At 51.3% G+C, this 22,990-nt stretch overlaps 1 protein-coding gene and 1 long non-coding RNA gene across 3 annotated transcripts in view; one reads left to right on the plus strand and one right to left on the minus strand.

The window, feature by feature from the left end:
- The window catches only part of BICRA (BRD4 interacting chromatin remodeling complex associated protein), a 71,701-nt gene extending 63,278 nt beyond the window's left edge, over positions 1 to 8,423 (minus strand). For both annotated transcript variants that reach the window (XM_081515436.1, XM_081515434.1), the window contains exon 1: positions 8,188 to 8,423. The gene's annotated coding sequence lies outside the window, so the exon portion shown is untranslated. The remainder of the gene's footprint in view (positions 1 to 8,187) is intronic.
- Positions 8,424 to 8,691: 268 nt separating this feature from the next.
- Positions 8,692 to 11,926, plus strand: LOC145515330 (uncharacterized). The gene is made up of 2 exons (XR_014060841.1): positions 8,692 to 8,882; positions 10,722 to 11,926. It is a non-coding gene; the product is annotated as an uncharacterized LOC145515330 (long non-coding RNA).
- Positions 11,927 to 22,990: the final 11,064 nt, after the last annotated feature.

Consider the following 22,990-nt stretch of genomic DNA (forward strand, 5'->3'; position numbering starts at 1 on the left):
CAGGCCTGAAGGGACGCTCACAGGACATCTACATCCCAACAGAGCTACGAGGGGTGGTGTAGTGAGCAGAGACAGCATCCCCAGACTGGGGGCTGAGGCTGGGGAAGGCACCAGGCAAGGGGCTCTTGAATGATGAGATTTCCCAGGGGTAAGGAGCAGGAAGATCTCTCTCTCCGAGAGAAAGGAGGTAAAACCTTCCCAAGGACTCCTGCTCGGTGAAAACCAGGCAGGCCGTCCTGAGACCACAACTACACAGCCGAATCTCAAGACAGGGATGCTGAGATGCTCAACCCAAAGGACCAGGCGAGTCTGTGAGTCTGTAGGATTCGAGAAGAGGCAAGGCAGATCTGCAAGACAGGACATGAGGGAGCAGCAGGCCAGTGGCTCTGATGCTCCGGGAGGGGGTGTTGACTAGGAAGGGGCACAAGGGAACTTTCTGGCTGCGATGCAAATGCTCTGGGTCTTGACGGGGTGTGGATTACATAGGCGGCTACCATTTGACAAGACTCCGGTAGAAGCATCCGTAATCTCTGTTGTGCCTTTCGTTGTGTATGTCAGTTACATCCGGTGAAAGGATAGAGGGAAATATACGCCTTTCTGTGAAAGGGTACACACGTCCACAGAACCAGGAGGTCACTGGGCAGGTTCTGGGGAGAAGAATGAAGCCTGTGTGGCAAGAGCTTGCCAGGACGAGGGGAACCCGGCCCAACTGGGTAAAGAGCTGAGAACTCTTCCAGGGATTCCCCCACCTCGCCCGGGGGGCTGGATGTCTGAGGATGGGTGAGGCACCTCCTTGAAGGACAGGAGGGAGGTTATATAGTCCAGCCACCTGTCACAAGTGTCCCAGGAGGTCGGTACTGTGGGCATCAGCCTGCCCAGCACCACACGGTGAATGAGAGGCAGGACAGCATGGCTCCTCTGGAAAAAGGGGACCTAGGGACCCTCGATCTGCAGGTGTCCTGGGGGAACAGGTTGCAGAGGCCACCGGGGCTCCCTTCAGGGCCCCAGGGGTCATTAACAAGGGTCCCACAGCCACAGACAGACATTCTTCCTTCACTCTGCTCCCAAGGCTGCCAGGCTGGGACACAAGGGGTGGGGGTGGGGGGGTCATCCATCTAGAAGTCAGCAACCCTTTCGCCCCCGCAAGGACAAGAAACACTTCGAAGGAGAATTATAGAGAGATGGAGTGAGCAAGAGGAGGGGAGAAAGGCAACTGGGCCTGGCTGGGGACTCCAGAGACGTGGACCCTTTCTCTGACCTCTGAACCCTGGAAGGAGCCTTTGGTTACAGTCCCCTTGGGGCACACCTGGAATTAATCACGACAGTGACAATGGTGACCTGCCAAGCGCTTACTTGGAGCCAGGCACTTGCAAAACACTTTTCCACGCGGGACCTTATTTAACAAATGCAAAAGCTCTCAAAAGAAGCATCAGTTATTATTCCTGTACTTCTGGCTCTCTGGTTCTCTGGAATGAGAGAAGGATAATAACTTGTCTCCAAGTCACAAAGTCAGGAGCAGCAAAAAGAGAACTCAAAGCCCTCACTGTCATCTATCCATCCCCCTGCCAACGGCCCACCTTCTCTGTGATTTCTGCACAGAATATCAGAACCCCCAACCCACACAATACACATCCAGGCATAAATCCCCGAGCCTGTGTGATGTGAAACAGCTACCAGCGTGCAAAGCCTGGGGTGGCCAAGACAGGATGGGAATGCAGATCAAGGACAACCTGACCACAGCTTACTGCCTGCAGCCTTGATTGTCCCCACCTGTGAAATGGGCTTAATGTCTCTTCCCTCACAGGATAGGACAGATCCCAGAGGTGATGAAGTGGATTCTGGATGTCCAAAATAATAATACCATTAATAACGTTAATGTTACAGTTGAACTGATACAATGTTTGGAATTTGCTTAAACATACTTTAGCAGAAAAGGGAAAGGAAAGGGCAGAAATGGGGAGGAAGATCAGGAGAAAATTGGTGAAGCTGGAGATGGATACACGGGAGTTGATTATTCTATTCTCTCAACTCTTGGTGGGTGCTGTAAAATTTCCATGATAAAACGTTAAAATAACAACAAGCAAAACGAACCTTCCCTGTGCACTCCTGCAAGCCAGGGTCTGTCTTAAAAGCTCTCCTACGTCTTCACTCATTTAAGCCTCACAGTGACCCCATGAGTTTTGTCAGAGATGAGGAAACTGAGGCCCAGAGAGATATTTGATTCCCTTGGATTCTTCTTTTCAATTAAAATGGCCAACATTGACTGCCTAGGGTTTTAGGGGAAGGAGGCAAGGACTTGGTATCTAATTCCATGGGAGACTTTGGTACTTCTCTCCACCACTATCAACATCATCATCACCATCACCACCACGATCACCACTATTACCATCATCATCACCATCACAACCACAAACGTTTTCTGAGCACTTGCGATATGCCAGGCACCATGTGAAGCACTGAACAACCATAAGCGCAAAGGTGGGTCTCCCGTCACAGCCACTCTTCCAGGTAAGGAAACTAAGGCCCAGAGCAGGGCAGCCCCGTCTGTCCCCAGGGCCACGCAGCCTTGCCTCATACCAGAGCAGCCTGCCCTGTGCCCTCTGCAGCCGAGCAGTATAGAACGCCAACAATGTTCCCTATGTGCCTTTTGGGAAGACAATGGAAAGCTTTCAGAGAAGGGAAGTCAGAGTGGGGCCCATAGGAGAAGAGTAATCATAGCAAAAATAACAGCAACATCAGATGCTGATTCCCGAACACCAACTGCCCGCCCGGCTGGGGAGGGCACTGCCTTCTTCTGCCCTCATAGCCCACCTGCCGGGGAGATGTCATGGGCCCATTTCACAGACAAGGAAACCAAGACCCAAGGAAGGATCACTTGCCCAAGGTCACAGGGCAGGTAAGTCCAAAAGTCACCTCCCCTGCCTGTCAGTAAGAGGGTTCACAGCCCAGGATTAAGGGGTTCCTGCCTCCAGGTGATAGGACTGCCACAAAATGACAGATGACACTGCCAAGGACAGCCTAGACTAGGCTACCTATGAGCTTGGTAGATATTATTTCATCCTCGTAATAAAGTTTCCAAAGATAGGTGCTGAAACCGACCCATTTAACAGAAGGGAAAACTGAGGCCCAGAGTCAGCAAGCCCCCAGCCTGCAGCCATTCAACCAGCAAGTGGCAGAACCTGGATGTGAACCAACAGTGCCCACATCCTTGACCTCCACACCATGCACGCCCACCTGGGTTGGGTGCAGGTTACAGGCAGGAAGGAGGGGGCAAGGAGGTCATGAGAAGCAAAGACAATGGGGCGGACTGGCGGGATGACTTGAACAGCAGGGGGAATGACTTCCTTCAAGATTCAGCTGCACAGGTGCCTCCTCCGTGTGACCCAATGACAAATCGCAGGCTCTTGACCCATCAATCCTGCCTCCAGTATATCCTGCCAGCATACCCATTTCCTGATACGCCAAGAGGATGCCTGTCCTCCTGCTCAGCGGGTAGAAACATCAGGAAACACCTCTATATCCCTGCTGAGTCATGGAGGACGTGCCCACACCAAGGAATACAACGCTGTCGAGAAAAACCTGGAGGAAACCCTCTGGGTACTGTGTACATCTCCCAGGGAGATGAAGCGAAACAAGCAACGTGCAGGACAATGGGCAGAGAGTGCTAGCATGTGTAAAATACATATTTTTTAAGACATACACATGTACACAAATGTATGTGAACAGAACATCAGGATTGAGGAGTCGCCTCTGGGGAGATGAGCTGAGAGACTGGGGATGTCCCAGAGGAGGAAAGGGGAGACTTGCTATGTTTGGCATCTTGAATTTTCCTGGGTATCACTCAGGAGAAAAAAAAGAGAGAGAAAGAAGGTGTTTCCTCCCTGGAGCCTTTGCAAACCACCCAGACAGAATAGATCAAGTCCTCCAGCAGCCTTGAAAACAGCTCCTCTCTCTGCCCTCCTCCTGAACTGGGTCCCCATATCATAACTGGGCCCTGGGGCCCAGGCACACAGAAGACCCTCAGGAAGTTTGATCAGGAACAATTAGAGACACAAAGGTCTTGTCTCCAGCTTCTCCTGCTAACAGATCCCCAGCATCAGTGAATATCCATAAACTCAGGACACAACACTCATTGTTGCCAAGCCAGAGATGTCTTAGAAAACCCTCTCTTTCCCGCTAGGGGATCCTGCATGTTGCTGAGACACAAAGGCTTCAGTGGATGGGGACAGAACTCTAATGGTGGTACCCTAGGCAGGGGAGAAGTCTAGGGAAGGAAGGAGGAGGGAATCCTCGGGGACCAGTTAACCAAACATTTCCCACGTGTCTCGAGAGTGACACATCCTACACTGGAGAGCCAACTCAGACAGGCCCTCCGCCCTCAGAGCGCAGGGGACAAACATGGATATGAACCAGTGAATGGGGGGAAGGGGGGAAGTGGCGCTGCCCAAGTGATTGTGATTGGCGGGGAGGAGTGTTTCATACCATGGATGTAAAACAGGCAACTTCCTGTTTCCAGTAAAAGTCAAGGAGCCTGCTGAGGGAGAGACCCCAAAGAGATCAAGGCAAGATAACCATGCCCACCACCCCTCTCCCCTGCAGGGTGGGAGAGGCAGAAAGGCAACCCTTCACTGCTTTCCAAGCCCAGGCCGTCTAGAAAGGAATGCCATGTTTTCCTGTTTCCAATTAACTTCCCCCCACCAGCAGCCCTCTACATTCTTGAGACCAGGAGTCAAGACAGCCACGGGGGAGAGCTGGGGAGGGCGAACTCTGGTGGTGGCTGGGCCTGGAGTGAAAAGGTGACCCCCCCCCCAGGACCCTCACACACACCCAGGACCCCTCCAGCCAGGCTCTCAGGGCTTGGCGCTGACCCCTGGGCCCTTTCTGAGGGGAGAGGGGGAAGACCCCCACATCCCCAGGGAAAGTTGGGTAAGGCCCCAGAGGCCTCTGGGAAGGAAGTTGGCAAATAAGGGGGCGGGGCATAGGCCTGTCAGTCTTGGGCCTTACTCATGCTTCCCCCACTTCCCTCCCAACCCCCCAAAATCAGGAAGCACTCACTGCAGAGAGGCCCACAGCCCCACCACTCCTGCCCCCACCCCACAGGATTATGACTTATTATGCCTGTCACCTCAGGAAGGTATCTGCAAGGGGTCCCTGAAAGTGTTCACCCTTCTCCAATGGCACTCCCCAGCCCCTCCACCCCACAGTCTGGGTTGGAATCCCCTCTCAGCCACAGACCGCAGTTTCCTCATCTGTAAAATGGCGAGATCACCCCTACAGCCCCCCTCCTGGGGTAGGCGGGGGGCCCCCCATAGCCCTTCTCCCTCATGCCACACACCTACCCGCCCAGGGGTTTATTTGGCACCGGTAAGTGCTGAAGGGGAAGGGTCCCAGAAAGCTGGAGGAAGGGGGTCATCAAAGTGAAACTATTTACGATGTGGTGGCGCTCATCCGCCACAGGGAATTCCTCCAGGGTGGATGCCTTTTGCTGGTCACCCTCAAATACCCAGCCCCTCAACATTCCTCCCCACCCCTACAGGCCAGCCATATTCCCACAGAGTGAGGGGGAAACAGAAATAACACACGTGGATAAAACTTTCAGCCACTGCGAGGTCAGTTAAAGAAGCTCTAATGGTCCCCTCCCCATCTGCCGATGAGGAGACTGAGGGCAAGTGAGTTGAATCTAGAGCCTGAGGTCACAGGGTGGGACAAGGAGCCTGCCACCCGGCCACGGGGAGAATAGGCAGGGACTTCTCTGCCAGCTGTGTCACGGCACCACGCAGGATCACCGGGCAGAGCGACAACGAAGGCCCCGTGTCGTTCAGCGTCCCTACCAGCAAGGCTGAGGAGCAGCGGGCTGGGCCAAGAGCCAGTTCAGGTGCAGGAAGAGGATGACAGAGGAGCCAACCACCAAGTGCCCACCCCCCCTCAAGCCCCACGCAGCAAGGCCTGGGGCCCCCCTTCTCCCGACCCCCACATCTTCAACCGTCAGCTCCGGCAGGGCCACAGGTGAAAGCTGTGCTTGGGCCACAGGTGAAAGCACCCTGCCCTCAGCCCAGCTGACCCCTTCCCCTTACCGGTACTCGATGGGGGGAAAAAAAATTGGCGACTCCTTCCCGGCCTCATCTACATTTGAGACCCAACTGAAGTCAAAGGGATGAAAATGCCAAAGGCAGGTACAGGCAGACCTAACAGTTTTGAGCTGAGCTGGGAAAACTTGAGACGGTTACAGATTGGGGCCGTGTGACCCTGGGCGAGTCACTCAACTGCTGTGAGCCTCCATTAGCCTGTCTGCAAAATGGAAATCATGTAACTGACCCCCGACTTCTTCCTTGGGTTGTGGCCAGTGTGTAGCTCCCCTAACAGCAGCTAATCTCTAGTGCTCTCAGGGTAGGGAGATGGTATTTCTGGCTTCTAGGAGTGGGGGAGCTCCGAGGGAGGGGCGGGGGGCGGTGTAGGTAAGCATACCCCTTAAGGCTCGCTGGACACTGGCACAGGGGCAGGGGTGGCCCCTGATCTGCCCACCTCCCCGGTTCTCCCATCACCCCAGGTCAGAGATGACGCCCCCCCCCCAACTCCCACCCCAAGTCGGGGGAGAGGTTGAAAGCACAGATCGCATATCAAAAATCTCAGACCGTGAAGTCTGGGGTGTTCCCAAAAACTGTTTCCTAGACGAGCAGCCGGCAAAAGAAGGTGTGAGGGGAAAGCAGGCACATCCCCCCAGATGATTACACTATCAGCGGGCTGTGACAAAAGGGGCCGTCTGGCCGGCAGAAGTCCGGGCACAGGCAGCAGCACTCCCGGCCCGGGCACATCAGAGCGCTGGGACCTGTCACCCCGGCCTCTCGGGGAGCGCTGACACAGCGGCCTCTGACCCCACCTCCCGGGAAGTTCAGCTGCTCAGAACCACAAAGCAAAACAAAGGGGTGCAGAGAGGAAGGAGCCGCCGAGGCTCCAATCACCGCTGCCTCCCCAGCCCGCCCGCGGCTCCTCGCCCCGCTCGCCGCTGGCCGCCGACCAAGGCCTGGGCAGCTCCCCGGTCCCTTGTCTCCCCGGGGGCCGCCCGTGACAGGAGCCGGAGAAGCCGCCGAGGGGCAACCAGGGATGGGAAAACCAGATGGCTCCGGCCCTCCTCCCGCCTCCTCCATCCCTCCCTCCGGGTGCCCGCGGCCTGGCCGCCCTCCGCAGGGGCCCGGGGAGGCCTCGGGCCCGGCTCGGCCGGGCTCACCCCAGGGAAAAGGTTGCCTTTGTCTAAAGGTCACCACCCGAGCGCGGTGCCCGGGCTGGGCCTGGTGCCTCCCATTCCCCGGCCGAGGGGGTGGAGATGGGGGGCCGCCCCAAATCTCGGGAGGTGACAGGGGTAAGGCTCACTTCCCTCCTCCCCCACCCCCCTCCCCGTAACGGCCCCCTCCAGGACCCGCCAGCTAGCGGGGGAGGGGGTCACCTCCTTTCACTGCTGGGGGGTGGGGGACCAAATCAACTCCTTTCATTGTTTAGGGACGGTGGGGAGGGGGAGACCCAGTGGCCTCCTTCGGCATCCATCCCCCTCCTCAGCTTGCCAGAGGCCCCGTTTCTCCCCGGCACCCCCGGGAGTGATTTGAGGAGGGGACGCAGGGCACGGGGCGAAGAGGGGGGGAGATGAAGGCTCGCCGGCTCCGGCCGGGAAACCACCATCCGCTCCCCTATGGCCCTCTTCGTCTCCGAAAGGCGGGGAGCGGAGCGAGGGGAGGGGGCCCCCGGGCCGGGGGAGGGGGTCTCCCCGCCCCTCCCCCCGTGGAACGTTAGGTCTCGTTTTTCCGCCGCTCCATTGTATCCCCGGCAGCCGGCGGGAGGGCCGGGGAGGCACCGGGCGCCGTGTTTGGGCAGAGGAGCCTGGGGTGGGTGGGTGGGGGGGTCCCCGCAGGATCAGGGCGGCGGTGATGGTGGGAGAAACGCGGGGGGTGGGGGGAAGCTGTCGGGGGTGGTGGGCGCGGAGCAGAAAAAGAGGCAGCGGGCGCTGCGCCCCGGTTGGGGGGCTGAGTGTGTGAGTGTCGGGGGGGTGGGTTCGGCCCCGGCTCCGGCTCCCCCCACACACACCCTCGCCGCCAGCCCCCACTCCCCCCTCGCTTTTGCGCCCTGTCACAGCCCCGACTCGCAGGTAGAGAGAGTTAAGAGATTTAAAGAGAAATTGCTACATTGTGAGAAACTCACCCTGATGTTTGAGCAGCCGTCGGCGCGGGGTCTCCGAGACGGCCCCGCACGGGCTGCAAAGGGAGGACCCAGAAGGGGCCGACCGGCCGGGCCGGTCAGCGCACTGCCTGATCGCATGGCGGCCGCCCGGCGGCGTCCGCCAGGCCCCTGCCGCCGCCCCGCGCCGCGGCCCGGGCGCCCCGGACCCGCGCTCGCTCCGGGCGGGACCCCTCGGGTTTGCAAAAAAAAAAAAAAAATTTTTTTTTAATTAAATGCAAAAGGAAAAAAAAAAACCTTGCAGGTTTTGTGTTCCGCCCCCCCTTCCTCCTCCTCCCTCCGCCCTCACCGGGGGACGGGCTTGGGGGAGGCCCCGCCCCGCGACTCGGCGAACCAGCTCGGGCTCTGGTCGCGGAGCGGCGGGTCCGCGAGCGAATGGGAGGCTGCGGACGCCTGGGAGGGTGACCTCCGCACCGGCGCCGCCCCCTCCCCAGCCGGAGTCCCGGGGGTTCGGGGGCGCGCTTTCCCAGGCTCCGGTGGAGTCGACCGACGGCATCGAGCGATGCTCCGCATTAGAAGGAAAGGCTAAAGGGATTGGCGCTCCCGGACCTCGGGCTCGGCTGGGGAGGGGGCGCCGTGCACCTTGGGCGCGCCCCGACTCGGGGGACGGTCGCCAGGCGGGAGGACGCGAGCAAGGGCAACGCCGAAGGTTCGAAAAGGTAGCGGGAGTGGAGGATGGAGGATATGGGAGGCCCCGTAGGTGGAACCGTGAAGGAGCCGGGAGTCGGAGTTAAAAGGGTGGAAGGCGCGGGGGCGGAGGGTGTTCTGGGGCTCCTCGCCGGGACCCCGAACGCGGCTTGCTCACTCACCTCAGTCGGCCTTTTGAGCTGCTACGGCCCTGGGGAGGGCGCCGGGGACGCGGGTCCGACCTGTCTTACCGCCTCCTCGAGGCCTCTCGGGCCGCGCAGATGGGATTCCCAGAAGCCCCGGGACGCCTCGGTGGTGGGTCTGTTTCCGCCTCGCCGGGCCGTGTACGCCTTGCGGGCGTGACACTTCGATTCGCGCGTTCCTTCAGGGAACGCTTGCTGAGCGCCTGCTGTGTGCCCTGCGCCGTGCCCGGGGCCCATTGAGCACCCAGACAGCTCGGAGCTACCCTCCCGGGGCGCACAGGCCAACGGCACCTACGCTCCGGTCTGTTACCTTCTGCTTCCCCGGTGCCCTGGAAAAGCCACGTGCGTACCGAAGCGACTCAGTAATAATGTGTGTTTAATAAACGAGTGATTGTTTTAAGCTTTAGAATTGCTCCTGGGATCTTGGTGGCACTATGCATATTATTGAAGAGACCACGGAGGTCCAGGGCCCTGACTCCCAACTAGTGAGCCCTTGGTTCATATCCTCCCACTTCCTTTGCTGTGTGACCTTGGGCAAACTACTTCACCTCTCCGTGCCTCCATTTCTAAGGGGATATCAATAACAGGCCTCATTTCATAGGGTCATTAGGAGAGAATGTTCTCACGGAGAGCAGCACCTGACAGGAAGTGCAGATAAGTGCTGTTATTATTATAGCAAAAAGGAAATTTTATCCGTTCCAGATGTGAGCACATGTATTGCCCCAAACATAAGACTGTAGCCAATCTATAAGTTATATAGTGGTCATCCACAGTCCGTGGAGGTATGTGACCGTTCCAGGAACAGCAGTATACACGGACATTATTTTTGTGCAGTTGGCCTTTCATCTGCCAACATTGAGCCTCAGGGGCTACACCTTGAGTATTCATGTATGTGCTATTTTTCCAGTCTTCACCAGAGAAGAGACCTCCAGGGACCCCCATCTGGAGGTCTTTAGTGATTCCCACCTTACTGTTCAGTCTGGAAGCTGTGTCTGACTCTTTCTGACCCCATGAAGTGCAGCACACCAGGCCTCCCCCCTTGCAGTGTAGAAAACTAAATTGGCTCAGAGAGGGGAAGTGTTTTGCCCAGGGTCACACAGCCAGCAAGCAGGACCTGATCTGAGCTGGGCAGCACTGATGTCTCAGAGATGCCAATCCTGGGGGACTTGGGAATTGACTGGGCTTCAGAGTTAGCAGACAGGAGGCATTGCAGGGGTGACTATCCAAGTTTATTCATTCATACAGGAAGTATTGTTTATGAGTATCTAGTCTGCCAGGAATATAGTTGTGACCAAGAGCACCCTGGTTCCTGCCCCAGTACGCAGTCTGATGATGAGCAAATAAGTCGCTTTGCCTCAGGTTCCAGGCTTCTTTGGTGCACTGTGGTACTCCCCCCCCCAACACACACACCCCAGTATAGTACCTGGCACTTAGTAAGTGCTCCAGAAAGATCTATGAAACCAAGAGATGCCCACCCTTCCACAGGCATTCTCTTAGAACCAGGTGGCCAGGAATAGGCATGGGTGTGAGAGAAGCCCCCAGTCTAGCCATGGCTGGCAAAGCCCTGGGATGTCAAACGTCCAGGGCCAGAGGAGGGTCAACATGGGCCCAAATGGAAAAAGACATGCTATCCTTTGGGCGGGAGTGACACACACCTTCACTTTGCAGGTCAGATGCAAGTTGGGAGTTCCAAATTCAGAATGGAGTTGGCAGTGAGACCCAGAGAGGTTCAGCAACTTGGCCCAGGGATGCTCAGCCAGGGGAAGGACTTATTCAGTGCACCTGGATGTTCTGTTTGTCTCTGAGTCACCAGATGAACCTGGGGCAAGTCATTTCTGAGCTCCTCCATGTTCTCATGTGTACAATGGGACCGTAGAGTCAGAAACCAGAATTCATCTCCCCCAACATTTTCTTATGAACATTTTCAAACATGGAAAAGTGGAAGAAATAGGACAGCGAATACCAAGATACCCACCATGAGCGCATTCAACCATCAGCATGTTCCTCTCCTTGCTGTGTCACACATCTGTGCCTCTATCCGTTCATCAAATCATCTCATTTTTTGGATGCATTGCACATATCTGTGTATCTCTCCCAAACACATGGTTAACACCACTGTAATACCAAGCCCCTGAGCCAGAGAATTAAACCTTAATTCTCATTCTTTGTGTGTGAATGAGAAACCAGTTCAGAGAGGGTAAGAAACCGGATCGAGGTCACAGAGCTGGGGATTCAAACCCAGCTGTCTGTTCCCAGAATCTAGACTTTATGAAGATCACCCCGAGGATGAAATGGATACAAGACATGGAGAAGCTCTTATGGGACAGGGACAAAACAGCATTAAGGTGTAAGAAATTAGGACTGGAGAAGATGCACCCAACTTTTCTCAGTGAGCAAATAATGCTACATCCCTGTGGCCAACGAGAGCTTGGGCTTCCGGGCTCCCCATCTCGTTTAAAGGCTGTTTTAATTATAATCGTGCAGCAGAGAAGAACAGCCGGAAACCGCCTCCCCCACTCCACCCCCGCCCCCCCAAACACTCATTTGCCATGGAAAAGTCCAGGACATTGGAGAACTAATTTGCCCTCTCCAAGTGGCCAGGATGCCTAGTTCCACTTTTAGTCCACCGGCTCCAAGTCCCGAAGGCTCTCCCAACACTCCAGCCCAGAAGGCTCCCCTCCCCCACCCTTAGTACCGGCGCATTTCTGTCCCACCCCCTCACATTTCTTGTCCTCCACCCCACCCTCTCAACCAGATCCTAATCCCGTTTATCTCTTAACTGCCTAGACCTCCTCCTACCCGTCCCACAGCCCAGCTCCTACCCAGCGGGAGCCTGACCAGAGTCTGGCCTGATTACAATCTCTCTACAGAGAGGCGTGGTTTTCCTTTTTCTTTCTCTTTTTTTAAACAAGCGGTTTGTGCCTCAGAAAATCAAAACAACGCCCATCGCGGCTCCTCCCTCGCACCCGCAGCTGCGAAGTTTAAAACTTAGTCAACTCAAGTTGCTTTTTGATCTGGGAGGATGTTTCCACGGGTGTTTTTCGTTCTCAGCTGAGCAGCACGCTCAGGATTTGTGCACTTTTCTGGAGGCGTATAAACGATTCCATAACAAGAAGGGACAAAACAAAAAACCTTGCCCCGAACACCCCCGCGGACCCTTCACGTCTCGGTCAATCCAATGTCAGGGATCCGAATTCTCGCCGCCAGGTGGGGGAAAAATAGGAGGGCTCAGAGGGCACTGACTCCGGATCGACCTTCGCCCTCTGACCGCGCCCTTTAAACGTGCCGCGTACAGCGAGAAAGTCCTGCCCTAGCTCCCAGAGGCGCTGGCTCGCCGGCAGCGCCAAGACCGCCAGCGGCCGCGAATCAGGCAGATACAAGCCCAGCCCGACCTCGGGTCCTCAAAGCGGCAAGTGCTAGGGGCGGGGCCCAGCCGCCCATTGGCCCGCGCTGGGGGCGGGGTCACGCCTTCGTCCCGCCCCCATTCTCCGCCAAGTTAAATAGGTTTCGCGCCGGCAGGGGGAATTATTCACCGTGGGGCGGGGTCGGGGTTTGTTTACACACTGCCATTGGCTGGATTTGAATCGGCCCGACTGCCGGCTGCGGGGCGGGGCTCCAGAGGGCCCCTGCAGGCGCCTGACAGCTTCAGCGAGGTAGAACCCGCGCCGGACGCGCAACAGAAGCATGGGTACCCTGAAGACTAGAGTACTCTGGGCGGGTGCGGGCAGCGGGGGCCGACAGGTTTGAGCCTTCCGCCGGGTTCTGGATAAGTGTTAACCAAGGACGTAGGGAGCATTGTTTTTGTTTTCATAAAAATGCATAAGGGAAAACAAACCCGGAAACAACCTAGCTGCGCATGGATAGGGGACTCAAATAAGCTGTGGTCTGGCCCGTAGTGGGCTTCCCAGGTGGCACTAGTGGTGAAGAACCCGCCCCTCAATGCCAGACACCTAAGAGGCTCGGGTTCGATCCCTAGGTGGGGAAGATCCCCTCGAGAAGGAAATGACAACGCACTCAAGTATTCTCGCCTGGAGAATCCCATGGACCGAGGAGCCTGGTGGGCTACAGTCCATGGGGTCACAAAGAGTCGGACACTACTGAAGCGACTTAGCACGCACGGCGTGGCCCATAGTGGGACATAAAATAAACATTAAATGAGGAAGTAATACATGAACTGACACGAAATGAGCTATGAATTCAGTTAAGGGGGAAAGGCAATAAAGCAAGCAGAGTGTATAATAATTTAAGGTGGGTGAGAAAATAGAAGCTTCTGCTTGTGAAACACAGAATATCTTCGAAAGCAGAAACAAACTACTAACTGCAGATGTCTGTGGAGAGAGAGCGAGGTGCGTGGAAGGCAGATAGATCACGTTGGACCTTTGTAAAGTTAGCAACTTGTAGCACCTGTTCAAAGACAGTGTAAACAAAAATATTAAATTCTGAGAACTCTCCCCATGTATCTCGCATCTCTAAGCAACTGCTCTTAGGAAAACTCTTTATTTGGCTCTAGAGGCCATGGACCCCCAATCTGCGCTCCCTGCATCCCACAATGGTATTGGGGAGTGGGAACGCGTTAAGAAAGAGCTGCTTCACGTACTCAATGACCAAGAGATACCCGGATCCAATGAAGGGTGGCTTTATTTATTAGTAATCTCTGCGGGATTTAACATCCCGAATGGGAGGGAGGGGCCGCTTCCTGAGAGATGCTAAGTGGAGGATGTGGGGAAGGCCCTCTTAGGAAAGAGAAGTCAAAACTAGGAGAGGCCCCTTTAAGAAGGAAAGCCAGCCTCCTCCGGTAAACGACGCGAGGCTGACGGAACTGACCGGCAGAAGGGCGAGTTGTCCGGATTTTGACGTTTGTTATTCCTCTCTGTTCCCGGAGATCTGGAGGCGAGGATGAGAACGGTTTCCTGCAGCTGAGTTTTGACCTGTTATGGATCTTACTTGTAAAGACTTCCTTTGTATAAGTTCGCTAAAGGATTTGTGAAACATTGTTTACATGGCTGGGAAAGTCACCCAGGCCCGTAGTGAAAACTTGCCGGGCTTGTAGTTCTCAGGAACGCGCTTTTCCGAGCTGGCGCTGCCGGCCCAGGTACATAGATAAACTCGGTGAATGCCCCAAAGATCCTAGCAGGTTCTAACAGCAACCCTTTTTACGGATATGGAAACCGAGTCACAGGGAGGTTATATAACTCGCCACGTCTGGCGTCACAGCTATTTGGATCCTGGCATCTCTGCTCCAAAGTTCATACTTTTAACGAATATTTTACACTTGGCCCTAAAAACTGCTTTGTCTTTTGATGCATTGTTTTAAAAGCCATAAAAAGCTTAATGCAGGTTCTTAATGACAGTGAACCATTTTCTATGCTTTCTGTTGTGAAGGAGTTTTGTGATTTTATTATTATTATTGAAGTTTTTATTATTATTGAAGTATAGCTGATTTACAGTTCGTGTAAGTTTCATGTGTACAGCAAAGTGACTTGATATATATTTTTCTTCTTTTTCAGATTCTGTTCCCTTAAAGATTGTTATAAAATACTGAGTATAGTTCCCTGTACAACACAGTAGGTCCCTGTTGGGATATATAAATACATATACATATATAAATACAATGTATGTTGTATTTATATATATAAATATATATATATTTACATGTATATATACATTTGTATATAATATGAAAGTGAAGTCGCTCAGTCGTGTCTGACTCTTTGCGACCCCATAGACTGTAGCCTACCAGGCTCCTCCATCCATGGGATTTTCCCGGCAAGGGTACTGGAGTGGGTTGCCATTTCCTTCTCCAGGGGATCTTCCCAACCCAGGAATTGAACCCGGGTCTCCCACATGGCAGGCAGATGTTTTACCCTCTGAGCCACCAGGGAATATACGTATATAAATACAAATACATATATAAATAAATATACAATATATAAAAATGGTTATCTATTTTATATATTGTAGCGTGTATATGTTAATCCCAAACTCCTAGTTTATCCCTACCCCCCCTTCCCTTTGATAACTACAAGTTTGTCTCTTTCTGTTTTGTCAATAAGTTCATTTGTTTGGGGTTTTGTTTGTTTTCTTTTTGATTCCACATATAAGCGATATCATATGACATTGTCCTTGGCTTACTGCACTTAGTATGATCCTCTCTAGGTCCATCCATGTTGCTGTAAATAGCGTTATTGCATTCTTTTTTTATGGTTGAGTAATATTCTAGTGGATTTTTTTGAAATAAAATAATTTCTGATGTTTTTTTCCCCTAAGATTCTATATCAGGGCAAGCCTTTTAATTTAATTTAATTTAATTTTTTCTTCCTCAATCTTTTTTATTTTTTAAAGTACCTTTCACAAGGAAACATTTTGCCCTCAGCCCTCCTACTCCTCTCTCACCACTAAATACTTCCCTAATGATTAGTGTGTGCCAGGCACACTTCTAACTCACTGAATTGTTACAACAACCCTGAGGTCAAAATGGTTAGCGGTCTCACTTCACAGAGGAAGAAACTGAGGCACAGAGAAGTTACGTAACTGACCCAAGGTCACACATCTCTCTCCAGAAAAAGAAGAGGAAGACCAGGAATGGGTAGATCATGGCAGGAGAGAGAAGAAGGTATGTAAAGTTGCTAAGAGACAGAAAAAATGGGAGTTAAGCCTGTGTGGCTCAGCAACAAGTTCCCACTATATAGCACAGGAAATTATATTCAATGAAGTGAAGTGAAGTGAAAGTCATTCAGTCGTGTCCGACTCTTTGTGACTCCATGGACTACACAGTCCATGGAATTTTCCAGGCCAGAATACTGGAGGGGGTAGCCTTTCCCTTCTCCAGGGGATCTTCCCAATCCAAGGATCGAACCCAGATCTCCCGAACTGCAGGCAAATTCTTTACCAGCTGAGCCACAAGGGAAGCCTAGTTATATTCAGTATCATGTAATAAACCATAAACATTTTTTTTAAAAGTTAAAACCAAGGGACTTACCTGGCAGTCCACAGGTTCGATTCCATGGTTGGAGAACTGAGATCCCATATGCCATGGGTGGTGCAGCCAAAAAAATTAAGAAAAAAAAGGTGGGGGGAAAAGGTGGGGCCCTTTAACAGAGAGAGAGATAAGCCAGTGGACTGGTGAATACAGGGAAAATGGCTTTAGAGGGGTGGTAGGAGCTGAGGTCAGTTTGCAAAAGATGATGACCAAGAAGCACACAGAAAGATACTCAAAGTTATTAGTCATTGTGTGTGTGCTCAGTCATGTCCGACTCTTTGTGGCCCCGTGGGCTATAGCCCGCCAGGCTCCTCTGTCCATGGAATTTTCTAGGCAAGAACACTGGAGTGGGTTGCCATTTCCTACTCCAGGGGATCTTCCCAACTTAGGGATCAAACCCATGTCTCTTGCGTCTCCTGCATTGGCAGGCGGGTTCTTTACCACTGCGTCATCTGGGAAGCTATTAGTCATTAGGGAAATGCAAGTCAAAACCACAGTGAGGTGCCTCTTCACCGTCATTAGAATGGCTATAATCCAGAAAACGGACAATACCAAATGATAGGAAGGATGTGGCGGAATGAGAATCCTCATACAGTGCTGGTGAGTAAAATGGGGCTGCCAGTATGGACAACAGTTTGCTGTTTCCTCCATCAGCTGCACGTGGAATTACTACAGGGTCATGCCTGTGTGTATACTCAGAATAGTTGAAAACAGGCATTCAAACCATAATTTGTACATGAATGTTCTCAGCAGCTGTAGTCACTGCTGTTTTCACAGAGGTGAAAACAACCCAAATGTCCATCAACGGATGAAGGAATCAACAAAATGTGGTATACCCAATGGAAAATTATTCAGCCCCATAAAAGAGAATGGGTCCATGCTACAACATGGAACCTTGAAAACAATGCTAAGTGGAAGAAGCTAGATCTGAAAGATCACATATTGGATGAGTCCATTTTTATGAACTCTCCAGAAAAGGCAAATCCATAGAGACAGAAAACAGATGAGCAGTGGTCAGGGGATGTAGGGAGGGGGGAATGGTGAGTGATGGCTACATGGGCACAGAGTTTCCTTTTGGAGTGAGGGGGTACTTCTCTGGTAGTCCAGTGGTTAAGACTCCACACTTCCAATGCAGGGGATCTGGGTTCGATCCAGGAACTAGATCCCACGTGTTGCAACTTAAGACCCAGCAGAGCCAAAAAAAAAGTGGTGATGGTACAACATTGTGAATGTACTGAATGCCACTGAATTATGCATTTTAAATGGTGACAACAATCAATTTCATAGTATACAAATTTTAAAATTTTTAAATGATGAGATTTAAAAACTAATACACATGAGGGGTTCTCTGGTGGCTCAGTGGTAAGAAATCTACCTGCCAATTCAGGAGACATGGGTTCGATCCCTGATCCAGGAAGATCCCGCATGCCCCGGAGCAGCTAAGCCCCTGCGCCGCAACTACTGAGCCTGTGCTCTGGAGCCCGGGAGCCACAACTGCTGAGCTCTCGAGCCTAGAGCCCATGCACAGCAACAAGAGAAGCCACCCCAATGAGAAACCCATGCACAACTAGAGCGTAACCTCTGCTCTCCCCAACTAGAGAAAAACTTGTAGCAATGAAGACTCAGCACAGCCAAAGATAAATAATTTTTAAAAAAACATAAAAATATTCTGTAATACCTTATATGCACGCTCAGTGGCTCCAGTCGTGTCCAACTCTTTGCGACCCCATGGACTGTAGCCCACCAGGCTCCTCTGTCCATTGGATTTCCCAGGCAAGAATACTGGAGTGGGTGACCATTTCCTTCTCCAGGGCATCTTCCCGACCCAGGGATCTGGACCCCCATCTCTTATGTCTCCTGATGGGCAGGCAGCTTGTTTACCACTTGCGCCACCTGGGAAACCCAACCTAAAGCATCTGAAAATGGAGGGATGTATGTATATGTGTAACTGAACCACTTTGCAGTACACCTGAAATGAACACAACATTGTAAATCAGCTACATCCCAATAAAAAGTAAAAATTAAATTAAAAAATACACATGGCAATGTCCAAAACCAGTTAGGGAGGGACTGGTGAAGAGAAAGACTGGAGGGAGATCTGGGGAGATGGTAGTGGAGTGAGACCCAGTCAAGGTCCCTGCTCTGAGGAGGTTCCTGAGAGCCTAGGGTGGACCTCGTGGAGATCTCACAGGTCTCTGGAGGATACAGACCCACCCCCAGGGCAGACAGCTGGGATGGGAGAAGCCCAGAGCAGGCACTCCACACAGCCTGCAGTTCAGGAAAGCTTCCTGGGGGAGGAGAAGGATAAAGAGGGGTCTGATAGAAGAGGTTGGATGGGGAGGGGTGTGGGTCTAGAGTAGAAAGGGAACCTAGAGTTTCTTTCTTCTTTTTAAGTATTTATTTATTTGACTGTACCAGATCTTAGTTGGGACACGTGGGAGCTAGTTCCCTAACCAGGAATCAAACCTGGGTCCCTGCATAGCGAGCTGGGAGTCCTAGCCAGTGGACCACCAGGGAAGTCCCAGGAGCCTGGAATTCCTAAAGCACAGATCAACCTTGACACTCCCCTGATGGAAACCCTCCCAGGGCTCCTCAGTGCCCTTGGATGAAAGTCCACACTCCGGAATTACCTGGCCTGAGTTCATTCAGTGCACCCTCTCTGAGCACCTACCCCGAGCCCCGCCCTGCACCGGTAATGCTGGGATACAGTGGGGAGGAGACAGGCCCCGCCCTGCCTTCATGGCACTCACACTGCAGCAGGGGAGACAGGTGTGAAACAAACCATCTCCCAGCGTGACAGGTGTTAGTCTGATGGCTGCTATGGGAGGCCAGGTGGAGTGAGCCCAGCCCCCAGGGGGTTCCCCACTTTGATTATTCCCAAGGGTCTGTTTCATAGTTTTTGCAGAGTACTACCTCTGTTGTTTGTATCTTAAAGATCTGTTCTCTTATAAACAAAGTTCTCCTGTATAGCACAGGGAAGTATATGCAATATCCTATGACAAAGCATAATGGAAATTTATGTGAAAAAGAACTTGAAAAAGAATGTCTAGGAGCTTCCCTGGGGTTGTGAAGAGTCCACCTGCCAATGCAGAAGTCACAGGTTTCATCCCTGATCTGGGAGGATCCCGCATACCTCAGGGCAGCTGGGCCCGTGTGCCAGAGCTATTGAGCCTATGTTCTAGAGCCAGAGAACCACAATTACTGAAGTCCACGCGCCCTGGAGCCTGCGCACTGCAACTGGAGAGTAGCCCCTGCTCTCCGTAACCAGAGAAAAGCCCTGGCAGCAACCACAACCCAGTACAGCCAAAAATAAAGAAATAAAATTATTTTTAAAAATCATTTAAAAACTCTTACAAAAAGAATGTATATATATGTATCACTGAATCACTTTGCTGTACAGTAGAAATGAGTATTGCTAAACCAAGTCTACTTCACTAAAATAAGTTGTTAAAAATTTGTCCTTTCAACCAAGTTTTTTTCTTCCTTTGATGGGTTCCCCTGGGACTACCTTAGGCTCACACCAAGCTACAAAATTCACGAAGTCCAGTTACATTTTCCCCAACATGCATTAAAATAAATCACCTGGAAGTCATCCCTAATGCTGCTTTGGGAACCCGGAGGCCTGCACTCTGGGGATTAAGGGACACCTTCCTGAAGGGAGCCCGTTGTAAGCTAAGACTTGCAAGATAAATGGAGTTAGACAAGGGTGGAGGGCAGCAACAGGTGCAAAGGCCCAGAGGTGGCAGAGACAGGGAAAGAAGGCTGGTCAGGCTGCCGGCGTCTTAAGAGCTCAGCTGTGCGAGGCTGAGGGACTGGGTGACCTTACACCAGGGGTTTCAAGTTTGATCTCAAAGGTCATACACAGTCATTGACAGGTTTGTTGTCATTGTCACTATTACTTGTAATTGCTATGCAATTCACATACCATAAAACTCACTTGTTTAAAGTGTTCCATTCCAAGGTTTTGGGGTTTTTTTTTTTATAAGAACTTTAAAAAATTATTTATTTATGTTTGGCTGCGCCGGGTCTTCGTTGCTTCAAGGGCTTTTCCCTTGCAGCAAGTGGGGGTTACTCTCTAGCTGCAGTGCTCGGCTTATCATTGCAGCAGCTTCTTTACTTTCGGAGCGCAGGCTCTAGGGCACATGGGCTCCAGAGTGCAGGCTCAGTGGTTGTGGCACAAGCGCTTTGCTGCCCTGAGACATGTGCGATCTTCCCTGACAAGGGATGGAACCGATGTCTCCTGCTTTGCAAGGCAGATTCTTAACCACTGGACCACCAGGGAAGCTGCTCCATGGTTTATTATATATTCATTCACAGGGTTGTGCTACCATCACCACTATCTAGTTCCAGAAGATTTCCATCATTCCAACAAGAAACCCTGTGTCATTAGCAGTCCCTTCCTATCCCCTGCCCTCCCCACCAACCCTAGGCAACCACTAATCTGTTTTCTGTCTCTACCAATTTGTCCATTCTGGACCTCTCGTATAAATGAAATCCTACCATATATGGCCTCTGTGTCTGGCTTCTTTCACTTTGCATGCATAATGTTTTCTTTTTATTTTTTAGCTCCGCCTCATGGCTTATGAGAACTTAGTTCCCTGACCAGGAGTTGAACCCGGAACCCCGGCAGTCAGCGTACAGAGTCCTAACTACTGGAACACCAGGGAATTCCCAGCATAATGTTTTCAAAGTTTACCTATGCTGCAGCGTGAATCAGAATTTCATTCTTTTCTATGGCTGAATAATATTTCACTGTAGGTTCTCCCAAGGTAATAGAAATAAAACCAAAAATAAACAAATGGGACCTAATCAAACTTACAAGCTTTTGCACAACAAAGGAAACCATAAACAAAATAAAAAGACAACCTATGGACTGGGTGGAGAAGGAAATTGCAACCTACTTCAGTATTCTTGCCTGGAAAATCTTATGGACAGAGGAGCCTAGTGAGCTATTATGGTCCATGGGGTCGAAAAAGAGCTGGACATGACTTAGCAACTAAACAACAACAACATGGATTGGAAGAAAATATTCGTAAATGATGCAACTGACAAGGGCTTAATTTCCAAAATATACGAACAGCTCATACAACTTGAAAACAAAAAAACAAACCTATCAAAAAATGGACAGAAGACCTACATAGCATTTCCCCAAAGAAGATACAGATGGCCAACAAGCACATGAAAAGACGCTCAACATCGCTAAAAATTATCAGAGAAATGTAAATCAAACCTACATGGAGGTATCACCTCACACCGGTTAGAATGGCCATCATTAAAAGTCTACCAATAATAAATGCTGGAGAGGGTGTGGAGAAAAAGGAACCCCCTCACAGACACACTGTTGGTGGGAATATAAATTCGTGCAGCTACTATGGAGAATAGTATGCAGGTTCTTCAAAAAACTAAAAAAAAAAAAAACTAAACTAAAAATAGTGTTACCTTATGATCCAGCCGTCCCACCCCTGGGCCCATATCTGGACAAAACTCTAATTTGAAAAGATATATGTACCCTCTATGTTCATAGCATCACTATTGACAGTAGCCGAGACATGGAAGCAACCTAAGTGTCCATCCAGAGATGAACGGATAAAGAAGATGTAGTACATATACACAATGAAATAGTGTGTGCCTGCTCAGTCGCTCAGTTGTGTCTGACTCTGCAACTTCATGGACTATAGCCAGCCAGGCTTCTCTGTCTGTGGGACTTCCCAGGCAAGAATACTGGAGTGGGTTGCCATTTCCTTCTCCAGGGGATCTTCCTGACCCAGGAATTGAACCCATGTTTCCTGTGTCTCCTGCATCAGCAGGCAGAATCTTTACTACTGAGCCACCTGGGAAGCCCACAGTGGAATAGTATTTAGCTATAAAAAGTATTAAATAATGACATTTGCAGCAACATAGATGGACCTAGAGATTATTATACTAAGTGGAGTGAGTCAGACAGAGACAAATATCATATGACATCACTTATATGTGGAGTGTAAAGTATATGATACAAAGGACCTTATTTACAAAACAGATTCACAGAGATAGAAAACAAACTCATCACTCCCCAAAGGGAAAAGACAGGGAGGGATAAATTAGGAGTTTGGGATTAGCAGATACAAACTACTATGTATAAAATAGATAAACAACAAGGGCCTACTGTGTGGCCCGGGGAACTATATTAAATATCTTAGAATAAACTATAATGGAAAGAATATATATATATACACACACACACACACACACGACCGTGTGTGCTCAGTCACTTCAGTCACGTCCAACTCTTTGCAACCCTATGGACTGTAGCCCACCAGGCTCCTCTGTCCATGGGATTCTCCCTGCAAGAGTACTAGAGTGGGTTGCCATGCCCTCCTCCAGGGGATCTTCCGGACCCAGGGATCGAATCTGTGTCTCTTATGTCTCCTGCAATGGCAGGCGGGTTCTTTACCACTAGCACCACTTGGGAAGCCCATATATATACATATATAACTAAATCACTGCTGCATACCTGAAACTAACACAACGTTGTAAATCAACTTTATTTCAAAAAAAAAAAAAATTCCACTATTGGCATATACCACCTTTGGTTTAGGGCTTCCCTGTTAGCTCAGCTGGTAAAGAATCCACCTGTAATACAGGAGACCCTGGTTTGATTTCTGGGTCAGAAAGATCTGCTGGAGAAGAGATAGGCTACCCACTCCAGTATTCTTGGGCTTCCCTGGTGGCTCAGCTGGTAAAGAATCTGCCTGCAATGTGGGAGGATCTGGGTTTGATCCCTGGGTCCGAAAGATCCGCTGGAGAAGGGAAAGACTATTTACTCCAGTATTCTGGCCTGGAGAATTCCATGGACTGTGTAGTCCATGGGGTCACAAAGAGTTGGACACCACTTTCACTTCACCTTTGGTTTATCCATTCATCAGTACACAGATATTTAGGTTGTTTCTGCTTTTCGGCTGCTGTGAATAATTCTGCT

The sequence above is a fragment of the Giraffa tippelskirchi genome, chromosome 7 (assembly GCF_054371585.1).
Source record: "Giraffa tippelskirchi isolate mGirTip1 chromosome 7, T2T-mGirTip1v1.2.pri, whole genome shotgun sequence".
NCBI lineage: Eukaryota > Metazoa > Chordata > Mammalia > Artiodactyla > Giraffidae > Giraffa > Giraffa tippelskirchi.